Consider the following 13,676-nt stretch of genomic DNA (forward strand, 5'->3'; position numbering starts at 1 on the left):
AGCATGGGGATGCTTTGCATTGTGTCTGCCATGTTATGCTTGGTAGAGGTTTCTAGCATCCAGAACCTTTCACCAGCACTAAAGTCACAGTCACATTTTTTTTTTCTGAACCCTCACACCTTTTTAAGAACTGCTCCTGTTTTTGCCAGAGCATTTTTTTTTCCCACCTGTGAAAAACACTTTTTGCCACCATGACATTGGCAGCAAGACATTTATTTGTATAAAGAGAATTTTCATCTGTGGAAAAGTTGTTTTTTTTATTTTAAGTGGAAAATATCACCTCTGAGGTGAAAACACTAAGTTTGCTGCAAGTTCAGCAGAAATTTTATTTTTCAGGGTTCCCCCCATCTTGAACTTTGTGTGACAGGGGACTGTGCCTTTAAGGGCTTTTCAGACAGTGTGTCTGTGAAGCTCTTGTTGTTATGCCCAGCCAGTTGGAACTGGACACAGAATAAAGCAGATCTCAAGCACCTTATGCACCCTGTGATCACTGATTACCGCACACTTCATGGGCTAGCCTTCATTTTGCTGTGTCTCCTTAACGTCCTCCATCCCAGGTTAAATACTATGGCATCTTGATACCATGATACTACAGTGACGGGCATTCTATAACCATGATTAGATTAAGCATCCTGAAATATCTTTTGGGAATGATGCAATATTATCATTTCATCACATTGCATCATGATGTAACGTTTTCGCACTGCAGTGAGCTTGTCCAGCTGATCTATTGGTGAACACAAACAGGGGGTGTTTTTCACGAGATCTCCCTCTCCCTCCTGCGAGCTATAGGAAAGAATGGACATAAAATTGCAATGCAAAAGCCTCCCTGCAGAATCTCAGACATGCTTCAGTGCATTAGATTTCTCTTTTCAATAGTCTTCTCTCTACTTTATCATGAGGAATAAATATGTCTTTTCACTACAGTTGTGCATATTCATCTGAAAAATTCAGTACAACAAAGGAGACAGTTTGTATAATGAAGTTTCTTTTTTCTCCTTTGGACCAAACCATTTATTTTAAATTAATTAGGAACCAATTTATCATGACAATCTGAACTGTGCATGTGGAAACCCAGCTCTACACTTTTCTTCAATTGAATTTTTATATTAGTCACTCCCGTTTTATGTGAGTGCTATTTGCATTGTCTATGAAAAGAACAATCTGTTTGTTTAATCAGTAATGAATATGCTCTTGAACCAATATTTTGGCAGTTTTGTAGCTACACCCAAATGTAAACAGCCCCCGCTGAGACTGAATCCAATCTCTCAGTGTTAACTCTAGATCTGGGGAAGTATGACTGTGGTATAGCATTGTAGGAATGGGAGTATACTATAGGCTCTCTAATATAGTTACCTCTGGTGCCAGGCCTTTAATTCAGCTCCCTGCAGTTCATCAGAAACCCTTCAGTTATCTTTTTTTTAAAATCTTCCCCCTCCTCACCCCATAAAGGAGGCTTCTTACTTCTTAAATACTCCTATGAGGGCATGTGCTCTGTGTCTCACCCAACCTTCAAACTTCAGATAGATCTGCCTTATTTTTAAGCTACTCTTCAAACTGACTGTATCTCATCTCCACACACAAATATGACTTCAGGGGAAGAGTCCTGCCCAGAAAAATCAAGGGCCTCTGAGCAGCAGTAACAGGCAAGTTGGAGTCTAAAATAAAATGTTGCTCTTATAGCATCTTTTCTCTGTGGTACATACTGAATTATTCCTACTGGGCCTGTTACTCCAGCATGCATCCATGCTTCTACGCCACCCAGGCCGGTGTTCAGTATAAATTATTTAATAGCACCCAAAAGTTTTTAAGGCACTTCCTGTTAAGAATGCTTCACATTTCTATAGTGTTACCTAGACCCGATCCAAGGATTTCAAAGCACTTTACAAACACTAGGGTGAATTTCATACCTGGGTAGAGGTCCATCAGTGAAATCTTGTCTAAGCCTTCTTTTGAGTGGGTCCATCTGTGGCTGCATTGGGCACGGCAAGATGCCCCAGCTACTGCTGCTCCAGGAGACATGAAGGACTAGGCATTCAAGCCCATTTTGTTCTTAGTGTTTTTCAGCAGGTGGAAACATATGTCTCACACAAGAATGCACTAATGAAATACCAGCTACTGATGATTTACAGTGGCGGGATTCAAAAACCAAATTGTTTTGTGCTTTTTTGTAATGCTGATTTCCCAGCTTTAAGATCGCATCATTGTTATGTTACACGTCTGGTGTGTGAAAGCAAGGAACCAGTGAACACCTCAGTGTCACATGAAATGTGGCTACAGCCCTGGCTATCCTGGGATTTTTTTCCAGCACTGTAGCTACACCAGAGCAAATCCCCAATGTAGGTAAGCTTCACCAATGGGAGACAGGATTTGCACTGGTGATTTCCACTAGTAAATAGCCGGAGTAAGTCACACTGGTGCAATGTGTCTGCACTGGGGGTTCGCACCTACATCAATGTAATTACACCAGTGCAAATTTCCCTTAACTATGCATACATATGAAAACCACCACAAAAATGTTTTATAGATACGTAAAAATGAAGGTGTTGAACTGCAAATATGTAAAACATACATGTTTGTTTTAGCAAAGTGCTGCAGGGACCTCTTCTCTGATAAAAATGATGCACTGGGAACATTGCTGATTGTTGGCATTTTCAGCCTGCCCAGCCACCATCTATCTGTAGGGTGTCTGTGGCAAGCTCAGGGGAGCTCTGATGAGGTTAAAGAAATCTAAGTGGATTCCTATTGTCTGATTTGCTGCAGAATCAAACGAAGGTAGACAGAGAAGTGAGAAATGAACAGCTTGAACTCAGAGCATTGACTGGCAATTCCTAGGAAGAAAAAAAAAAGGAGTATCCTCCTTGGGTAATAGAATCAGTATTTCATGTTATTCATTTGGGAAGTATCAGGGATACCTACAGTGCTATATAAATAAAAACATGATTATTAGTATGTACCTCCACCCTATTATGAAAACATGAGCTGTTCTCTACAGCAGACCAGATGATCGTCTGATTGTGCTGTGGCCTACAATGGATCAGCAAGTTTTGGCTGGAACCTGCTGACCCCGTGTCAGAGCACACCGCCACTGTCAGGGCCCTGGGCTGGGATGAGGTTGAGTCGGGAGGGCCCGTGTCCTCCTCCCCTCTTGTCCCCCCCACCCTGGGGGGACAGCCTCATCCTGGCCTGTGAAGCCTCGCTGGGCCACATCCTGCTTGCTCACCTCACCCTGTTATTGAGTTCTCGATGGATTGCAGAGGGAGGCAAGTACAAGCTTGTTGAACCTGCAGGTCTACCAGAGTCTGCAGTAGCTCAGTTTCATGTTTAAGAAGCATGAGCCCTCCTGATGAGCATGTCCCTCTCCTTTTCCTGCACTTTGCTCCTCTCCACTTTATCCTTCCCATGTGTCTGCTCATTCATGTAGCACTGGCTTGGAGGATCTTCAGGAACATGTCATCCCAGGTCCTCTTCTTTCTTCTCATCAGGCTCAGGCATTCCCTGCATGTGGAGAAGAGCCCCTGAAGGCCACAGTGGCAACAGCTGCAGACACAACACACAGAGGTACCATTGTCAGTGTATTCACCCTGGAAGTTGAAACTTCTGATACTGAGCGCACTTCCCTTGCTCCCCAAAAGTTGTCAGCACTACGTTCTCACTTCTGCTTGGGACGGAGAGGGCACTGCAGAAGTCGCAGCACCAGCCAGGGTGAATATGGCTCCTGGGGTGGGTTGGGAAAATGAAGGGTTAATAGCTCGCGGGCATGATCACAGTTGTATAGGGCAATGGAACTGAATATTGGCACCATTTTCTGCAGATGGTAGTGATTTTAGCTCTCACTCTTGAGGGTAACAGAGGCAGCGTCCAGATGATGCCCAGGCTTATATGATGCTAACCTGTGCACTGCAGTGGTGCCTGCTGAAACGATCAGTGAGTGGTGTGGGAAAGTGTCCTCATCCTGGAGAAGAAATAAGACCGCCCTCCTCAGAAACCCTTGGCAGAAGATTGCAAGCTACATCCACGAAAGTTTCAACGAGTTCTCGATGGAGCATTTGGACAGCCCTGTGCACATAAACAAACTGCTCTGCATGGCTCACTCTGCCTAGGTCTAGAGAATGAAAAGCAGATAGCAACTCAACCTCTCTTGGTTGTCCCACTACCTCTTCTAGGACAAATAAGAAAAGAGTAAATCAACGGATATGTCCTGCTACTTTGGTGATTCCATCCCTGTCATTTCATAGCAAACTGCACACTTACCAGAGGTTCCTTCCCCTGCATCAGGTTTGCCCATGCTCAACTAGCTAAACTGGGGTGGAGTCAGAACCACGTCCTCGCTTGCTGCTCAGCTGGATTCCTCAGTCACCTGTCCCCCATATTCTTCCTTCTCTTCCTCCAGCACCTTCTCCTCATCCTTGTTTATGGCAGGGCTCTGTGATTTGGGCTCCTCAAAGGTATCCACGATGCTAGTAGGGGAAGTGGTGGGGTCTCTACTTGGGATTGCTTGCAGCTCATTGTAAAAGTGGCAGGGACGCGACTCAACAGCAGATCGATTGTTGGCTTCTCTTGCCTTCTGGTACACCTGCTGCAGCTCCTTGGCTTTTACACAGCACTGTTGCTACTCCCTCTTGTAGCCCTTCTCCTGCATCCCTCGAGCAATCTGCTTGTAGATGTTAATGTTTCTAAGCTGGGTCAGAGCTGTACCTGCACAGCCTCTTCTTCCCACAGTCCTGTGAGATCCAATACCTTCTGGCAGGAGCACTGCTGCAGCGTGTAGCTGGCTGGGTAGCTTGGCAATTAACTGCAGCAATGGAGAACTGCTAGGTGTGCTCACCAAAGTGGGCAACCAGGAAAAAGCATTTCAAAAATTCACGGGGCTTCAAAAGGGAGGGGCAGTGTCCTGTGTACCTGGACAGCAGAGTTCACAATGGTGACCAGAGCGGTCAGTGTGGGGCACTGTGGGACAGTTCCTGGAGGTCAGTAACAGTTGACCTAAGTAACGCACTGTCTACACTATCACTGCGTCAACCTAACTACGTCAACCCTGATTCTATGCCACTTGGGCGGGAGGGGGGGTGCGTTGTGTGATTAAGTCGGTGTAGCAGGGCGCTTACATCAGCGGGAGCGAAATTTAAGTGTAGACGCGTCCACAGTTAGGTCAACGTAAGCTGCCTTGGATTGACCCACCCATGTAGGACAGACCAGCCTAAAGTTTAAGAACTTCTGACATTTCACCATTCACCAGAATGCTGCCAGCTGGGGCATGGAGCATGGCCGTTATATAACAGTGTATAGCAGCACTAAACTATACCCCGGGCCAAAGAGTAAACAGTCTCAGCTTGTTAGAAGACTGAAATAGCAAAATACTATATTCAGTTGCAACTACAGAGGAATTTAGGTAACCAAAACTATTACTGGACTTGTAATTTGGCCAGGAAATTGGGACTGGTAACCCCTCATCTATTATAAAGTGTGCCATGTGATCTTAAATAGACCATGGAAGGTCAGGGCCTCCATTTTCCACCTAATCCCGGATCTGGCATCTCAGGCACAGTGCTCCCACTACGGTATTGGCTCAGTACTAACCTGCAGAAGAGTGTGCCCATGACTGGCTCCCTCTTCTTTTTCACAGAAGTCATCCCTCCAAATAATGGCCTCACCACATATGGCTTACCTTTTTGAAATTAGCCAAGAACACAGCCTGAGGGTACATGGCTGCAGGCCACACAAGTGCTGTAAACAATTCAACAGATGATTTACACATACAAGAAGGCTAAGTCAGGGATCAGTATAACCAGTTGCCTCCAGAAACAGAACCACGCTTGAGGGGAGCTTGCACATTATCAGCTTTTAGGACAATGTCTTATTTGCCAGCTGTCTAAACAGACAGATAAACGTATGTTAATAAGTTTACTGATAGTTGGCAGCACGCAACTCAAGCCCAAGGGCTTTTTACTGAGAACTGTGCTTAGTGTATTCCATGCATGTAAATTGGAGGACAGCAGCAGAGAAGCATATTTAGCAGGCAGAAACACAGTAAATAACATGAGAAGGGGGTGCCGCCAGAGATCCTTAGTTCAGTGTTCCTTGCCCTGAAAACGGTTTTGAATAATACATCTGTTCTTCCTCTCTACAGGACATTAAGAAGATGAGGGCAATCACATGGGCACAGTTAGAAGTCCAGAAAAAAGGTGTTTATTAACTATGTACAGATAGACAAGACCTAGCTCCTTGAGTACATTGCTGTTCTGGCAGGGTTCTGCTTGGTTCCGCAACAGAAGATAGGGAGGCCCACTAGAGAGCTCCCAGACTATTTAAAAGAATAGTCCCCAATTCCAATACACTACATACAGTCTGGAACTGGCTTTGTAAAACTAACTGTATTTTATTGTAAGTACACAGTGCTCATGCAGCTGCGTCGACAACAGAGAGGAGAGCCTGACCGCACCCAGTACACACACTGAGTTGGCTCACTAATGCTTCCTTCTTTAAAACCTCTCATCTCAAGAGGAACAATTCTATCTTGTATACGTTACATATCTTATGCTCCTCCTTGCTTCTATTAACTTGATCCACCACACAGTCACGCAGTACCAAAAAGTCTCACAGTATCATGTTGACTCTCACTACTCAAAACACATGACAACATTTTTTTTCCAACTTCAGGTGTTAATATATCACAATGCAGCATAAATACCTTGATTTGATTCACAGATATTCTCTCACTAATGCAGGACAAATCAAACTCTGAGAAGAGAGAATAGCAACAGCACTGCAAGCTGCTGAGCCTTTGAACAAAATAGCAAAGTGCTAGTTTCTCATCAGTTTGTACTATTAATTTAATAGCACTGGTAGGTACAGTAGACATGAGACACATGCGGCTGTGTTAAACAACATGTCTAGACTAAGGTCCATTCCTTGCTCTATGTAATCAGGTTTTTGTGTATCTACTTTAAGGAAGAAGAAATAATATAGGCTGTAACTCTATAGATTTACATTTATCTTGAAGGAATAATGCTGAGAACTGAACAATGGCTTACATATTTTATTCCTCACAAGGTCAGAGAAATGAAACCTTGCTATAGAAGATGGTGTAGATGTTCTTAATGTTCTGGAACCTACAACTGATGTAAATTGTTTTTAGCAACAAGAAAGGAGGGCAATGATTACTATTTTAATGTGAGTTAATACACTGACCAAATAACTAATAAAAATGCAGGCTAACAGGAAATGGTAATAAGAGTCAGACAGGCTGAGGTGTGGATCAGCAACCTGGATGATAAAAAGTACTAAATAAATAAGGCTGTTTTCAAATAGAACCTAAGGGAATTAGGCATCCGTCTCCTCTGGAAATTCAATGAGTTGACTTTAGACACTCTTGAAAATCCCAGAACAAATTTTAAAAGCACAGTTAAACAGTAGACAGCTCAGGGTGTTCTAATTCATGCATGAATTAGAGCATCTTTATGCCACTTTGGCACTTCCTCGCTTGACATATGCTGTGTGCGCGTAGGCAACAGCTGAGTATCCAGCCCTCAACCTTTCATCAGCTGCTTAGCTTCATAAACGTAGGTACCAAGTTACCAGCTACATAATAGGAACTAGATTTAAATTGTACGATCGTATGGACTAACATTGGACCATTCTCAATTTGTGCACAGAAAATCAATGATGAATAATATGGGCTTTTAATTTTATTTTAATTTGGCAGGACAAAACAAGTAGTCAAACACAATAGCAACACTAGACACTGATAACATATTTGACTCAGTTAACTGAGAATAAACGTTAAACAACCTCAGAGAATGAATGTTTAGGAATAACGCCACTTAGTGGATAAAGCTGTTCTACTGCCATCCGGTGGTTAACGTACATATGAATCCATTTATTTTTTAGATCTGTGATAGGAATGCCCTTTGTCCACCATTTTATCTGAGTAACTATTATCTGTAGTGATCATAGACAGGGCACCTCAATATCATGATGGCAAGTGAATTAGATCAGAATATTTGTCTCAGGGAATAATTATTTATGGGATCTAAAATGCCATGTTACTGTGTGCCAATAATATCCTTCTGATGTGAAAAGCCTGAAGTTGTGCTACCAAAAGATATTGACACTCAAATATGGCTCTCTGGCCTAAAGGAAAAAAGAGCCAACTCCAAAATAGTCTCTCACAGCAATGCTTCAGCTTTTGACTTGGTTATTCCATCCTTTATTTGGTCATCCAAAACTATAAATGTTCTAGTTTTTGGAGTATTGTGTCCAGTTTTGGGCCCCTAACTACAGAAAGGATGTGGACAAAATGGAGAGGGCCCAGAGGAGGGAAACAAAAATGATTAAGGGGGCTGGAGCATATGACTTATGAGGAGAAGCTGAGGGAACTAGGCTTGTTTAGTCAGCAAAAAAGAAAAATGAGGGGGGATTTGATAGCGGCCTTTAACTACCTGAAAGGGGGTTCCAGGGAGGATGGAGCTAGGCTGTTTTCAGTGGTAGTAGATGACAGAACTAGGAGAAACGGTCTCAAGTTGCAGTGGGGGAGGTTTAGGTTGGATGTCAGGAAAAACTTTTTCTGCTAGAAGCATGGAATTGGTTACCTAGGGACGTGGAGGAATCTCCATCCTTAGATGTTTTTAAGGTGCGGCTTGACAAAGACCTGGCTGGGATGATTTAGTTGGGGTTGGTCCTGCTTTGAGCAGGGTGTTGGACTAGATGACCTCCTGAGGTCCCTTCCAACCCTAATCTTCTGATTCTATGATTTAAACTTATGAGGAGCCCAACACCCACCTATAATACAATCCTAGCATATATATTAAGCACATTTTTAATACATGATAAAACTTCCCAAAATAAGTGCATTTTTCTCAGGGTACTCCTCCCATGAGCCCCAATAAAATCTTTAAAGTTAGTAACTCAGTGCTAAATTGGGTCCTGGACCTGAAAAGACTTAAACATGTAATTTTACTCACGAGTGGTCCCCGTAACTAATATAAGGTATCAAGCTTCTCAAACTTTCCCAATAGGTGTCCAGTCCATAAATCAATTACTGGGTCAGTCACATTTACATACATGAAGCTGCTGCCAAAACCTGACTCATTGCATGGACATTTGGACCAGACTACCAACTCCACTTTCAACCTAGCTAAGTTGATCTATGGTGATCAGAATGTATATAAAGAATTCCTTGCAGTGATTAGCAGCTGACTGTCTGGCACAATGCAATGCAAAATTTCAAATTTCAACTTGTGTTTAATGTAAATACATCTCTGTGGAGTTACTATCTTCCTTCTTAAAAGGAAGACATATAAAACATGACAGAATGTTGCCAGTTATAGCCTTTGCAAGAAGAGTGTAAATCAGATAAAAATCCATTATTTAGGAATCTATCATGCAGAGACTTCACTTAGTTACCCTGGCATTTATTAGTGAGGCACAAGAATGCCATATCCCAGAAAGCTGAAATGTCACCATCACTAAGCAGTTGATTATAACATTATTTTAATATGATCCTTCTAGGAAATTCCTATAATAGTGCCAGAGGCCACCGAGTGACTTTGAATTTAGTTGGAATTGAGGCAATTCTGTTTTATCTGTAAATCTGTCTTCTTTTGGGAAGCAATCCTGTAACTGCTGGATTTCGCCACACTCACATGTACATTGGAGGCAATTCTTATGTTGATTCTTTTTTTATAGACCTAAAAAAGATATCAAAGGGCCCACAGGGCCGGAGAGTAAGGAGAGGAAAAACAAATAAGGGTGAAAGGATGCACTATATTGACAGCTGGAACACTCAGTCCTTTGTCAAGATTTTCACTCATAGACTCATAGACTTTAAGATCAAAAGGGACCATTATGATCATCTAGTCTGACCTTCTGCACAACACAGGCCACAGAACCTCACCCACTCATTTCTGTAATAGACCCTTAGCCTATGACTGAGTTATTGAAGTCCTCAAATAACGGTTTAAAGACTTCAAGGTACAGAGAATCCACCACCAAGTGAACCATACCCCATGGTGCAGAGGAAGGCGAAAAACCCCCAGGGCCTCTGCCAATCTGTCCTGGGGGGAAATTCCTTCCCGACCCCAAATATGGTTGTAGCATGGGGGCTCGTTGGGCCCCATCGTTGTGGCCCTTCCTCAGGCTCGGAGGAAGGCCACTGCACCTTCCAAAAAAGGGGAACGTTAGCGCCTGGATACTTTGCAGTCCAGGCCCTCAGGCAGGGCGGGCAAGCCAGCAGTCTATCACCCCGGCCCTTGGCAGGGTGGACTAGCGAGCAAGCAGTGCCCTGGAGTCAGGAGAGCAGGGGACGGTACTCCTTCACTGGGTTGTAAGGATAAGGGGAAGAAGAGGGGGATGCAGGCCCACTCAACTCCACTGCATCCCAGCCCAGGGCTCTAGCAGTGGCAAGGATGCTGCCACTGAGTCGGCGGGGCTCCCGCCACAACTCACCGATGGGGTCTCGCCCCTGTCTCAGCCACAGCTATGGCCATCCCTGGGCCACTTCCTTCCCATATCCCCAGGTACCTGTACCAGTGGGATCTTCGGTGTCACTCAGGGTACACAGCCTGTGGCAGGCTCGTCAGTCCCTCTGCATCCACTGGTGGCAGGGTGGGGAGCTCCTCTGCCAGGGGCAGCTCCTCCAGGTCGTAGGGCTCAGGGGATGGCTCAGCCTCAGGCAGCATCTCCAGGTCAGGTCTGGCCTCGGGGGGAATCCCCCAGCCCGCAGGCTCAGGGAACTCGGTCCAATTAGGGGCCAGTAGGCTTAGGCCAGTCTAGGGGGCCCGGAGGCCCTATCCAACCCTTGGGGCTTGGTTGCTGGGGCCGTCCCCGGGTCCGAGGCTTTGTGAGGCAGCAGCATGTCCCTGTCTGAGCTGTGGGGCCTGTGTTTTATACTCTCAGCCCCAGCAGAGGCTCCAACCCTCCGTTGCTGGATTGGCCAGTCGGCAGGACCTATCGCTGGCCAGCTCCCCGGTTGCCAGGCAGACTGGACGGCCGGCCCTTTTTCTGCCTGCTCTGGGCATTGTGGCCCTTCCTCAGGCCCAGGCTCTGAGGAAGGCCACTGCACCTTCCTACAATGGCGATCAGCTAAACCAGGGGTGGCCAACCCGCGGCTCATGAGCTGCATGCGGCTCTTTGCTCCTACAAATGTGGCTAGCGAGCCACATGCGGCTCTTTGAAATTGACAAGCTGCTGTCAAAGGGTAAGAGAGGAGGGGAAACTGAAAAGTGAAACTGACAAGCTGCCGCCGAAATTGACGGATCAGCGTGAATGTTCCACGAACGGTAAGGTAAATGTAGTTCTTTGTGGTATCTATAGCTATTTTTTGGCTCTTCGTCTCTGACTGGTTGGCCACCCCTGAGCTAAACCCTGAGCATGTGGGCAAGACTCACCAGCCAGACACCCGGAAAGAATTTTCTGTAGTAACTCAGAACCCACCCCATCTAATTTTCCATCATAGGCCATTGGGCATATTTACCACTAGTAGTCAAAGATCAGTTAATTGCCAAATCAGGCTGTCCCATCATACCATCCCCTTCATAAGCTTATCAAGCTCAGTCTTGAAGCCAGCTAGGTTTTTTGTCCCCTTGGGAGGCTGTTCCAGAACTTCACAGCTCTGATTGTGTGACGTTTCCCCCCCTGCAATCTGGACTGGTGTGTAGCTGTGTCATCCCAATTCCTAACTCCTGGGCCCCGACTTACCCCGCTTTGCTGTGTGAACCACCCACTCCTGGATCAGCCCACGTCCAGCCTCCTGCGTGTAATAGGTCCCTCACTTAGTCCCTTACTCATCGGATACACTCCCAGCAAACACCCCCAGTCCTAGACGCAACTCTGGGAACTGCCATCTTGCAGGGTTCAGTGCTGTACCCTGCAAGCTCATTTACATTTGTCTGTCTATTTATCAAGAAATTGATATGCACCAGCTCTGTCACTCTAAGTGAGATCTCTGCATGCACTAAATCCACAGACAGTTTTAGATAAGACAAATAATTTTTTTGATTACAGTAAGATTTTAAATTAATCTAAATCAGATTATTAATAAATCAAGGAGTTAATCACAATTAACTAAAAGATAACTCACCTCTTAAGATTAATATGTCAGTCTGTATTCAGTTTCCCACAGGTTGGTTGCGATGCCTCTTGCAACCAGGCCCCCATCCCTGTGGGTAATTCTCCATCTTTGGTATTGCTTTGAAGAGCCAAGAGACAAAGACGCCCTCAGCTTTTAACAAGTTTCCCAACATCTCCTGGGGTCAGGTGATCGGCCCTGTCTGGCAATGGGCATGATTTCTTTCACTTGAGCCAAAGTGCTCACAGGTGCTTACGCCAGTCCATTGTTCCTGTATGCATGCCTCTGCTGGGCGTGGAAACACAGCTTTATGTTCTTATTCAAGCCATGTGAGACACACATTTGGGGATATGACGCAGCAGAGTTTCATATCTGTACAACATTGCAGGAAACGTGCTACCATAACAATAATGTTCAGTATGCTATGAGCATTCCAAATACACATTACATGGCATACTTTGCATCAGACGATACACATTTACACTGTAAGGGTGAACATGAATGATACACAGATCACACCATAAGGGTGTACATGGGGTACAGTGTGTCACAGGTGGTTAGAAACCTTCATCTAATTTCAAGTCTAAGCTTCCTGATGGCCAGTTTATATCCATTAGTTCTTGTGGCACCACTGCTTAACTTAAATAACTCCTCTCCCTCCCTGGTATTTATTCCTCTGATGTATTTATAGACAGCAATCATATCTCCCCTCAGGTTTTTTTTGGTTAGGCTAAACAAGCCAAGTTCTTTGTGTCTCCTCTCATAAGACAGGTTTTCCATTCCTTGGATCATCCTAGTAGCCCTTCTCTGCACCTGTTCCAGTTTGAATTCATCTTTCTTAAACATTGGAGACCAGAATTACACCCAGTATTCCAGAGGAGGTCTCACCAGCGCCTTGTATAATGGTACTAATACTTCTTTATCTCTACTGGAAATACGTCTCCTGATGCATCCTAGGACCGCATTCACTTTTTTCACAGCCACAACGCATTGGCAGCTCATAGTCATCCTGTGATCAACTAATATGCCCAGCTCCTTCTCTTCCTCAGTCACTCCCAACTGATGCATTCCCAGTTTATAGCAAAAAATTGTGTTATTATTCCCTAAATGCAGGACCTTGCACTTTCCACTATTAAATTTCATCCTATTTCTATTACTCCAGTTTATTAGGTCATCCAGATCTTCTTGTATGATATTCCAGTCCTTCTCTGTATTAGCAATACCTCCCAACTTTGTGTCATCCGCAAACTTTATTAGCACACTCCCATTAGTCCAATATTTGCTTTGTTTCTGTTAGCAGTTCATCTTAATTCTTTACATCTACTTCAACCACAACATGTACATATCACCATGCATTTGGCGTGTAAATGAAAGAGTTGGAGGCTCATGTATGGGGTTCTGGCACAAGCTTTCATGGTTTGAAGCTAAGGGCATAAAACAGGATCAATTTCTTCTCTTCTTGAGTGAGTGACAGAATCATCTAGGGTCCCAAGTGGCCCAGGTCAGACATCTGGGACATGGTATTCATTGCTAAAACTATACAAATGCTTAGGAAGCTGCAGGCAAAATAATATTCTCTGTCATGGGCTATCATATGACTAAACAATAC

This window comes from Emydura macquarii, unplaced genomic scaffold, assembly GCF_026122565.2.
Source record: "Emydura macquarii macquarii isolate MOO-44397 ecotype Brisbane River unplaced genomic scaffold, CSIRO-AGI_Emac_v2 contig_3530, whole genome shotgun sequence".
In the NCBI taxonomy this organism is placed as follows: domain Eukaryota; kingdom Metazoa; phylum Chordata; order Testudines; family Chelidae; genus Emydura; species Emydura macquarii.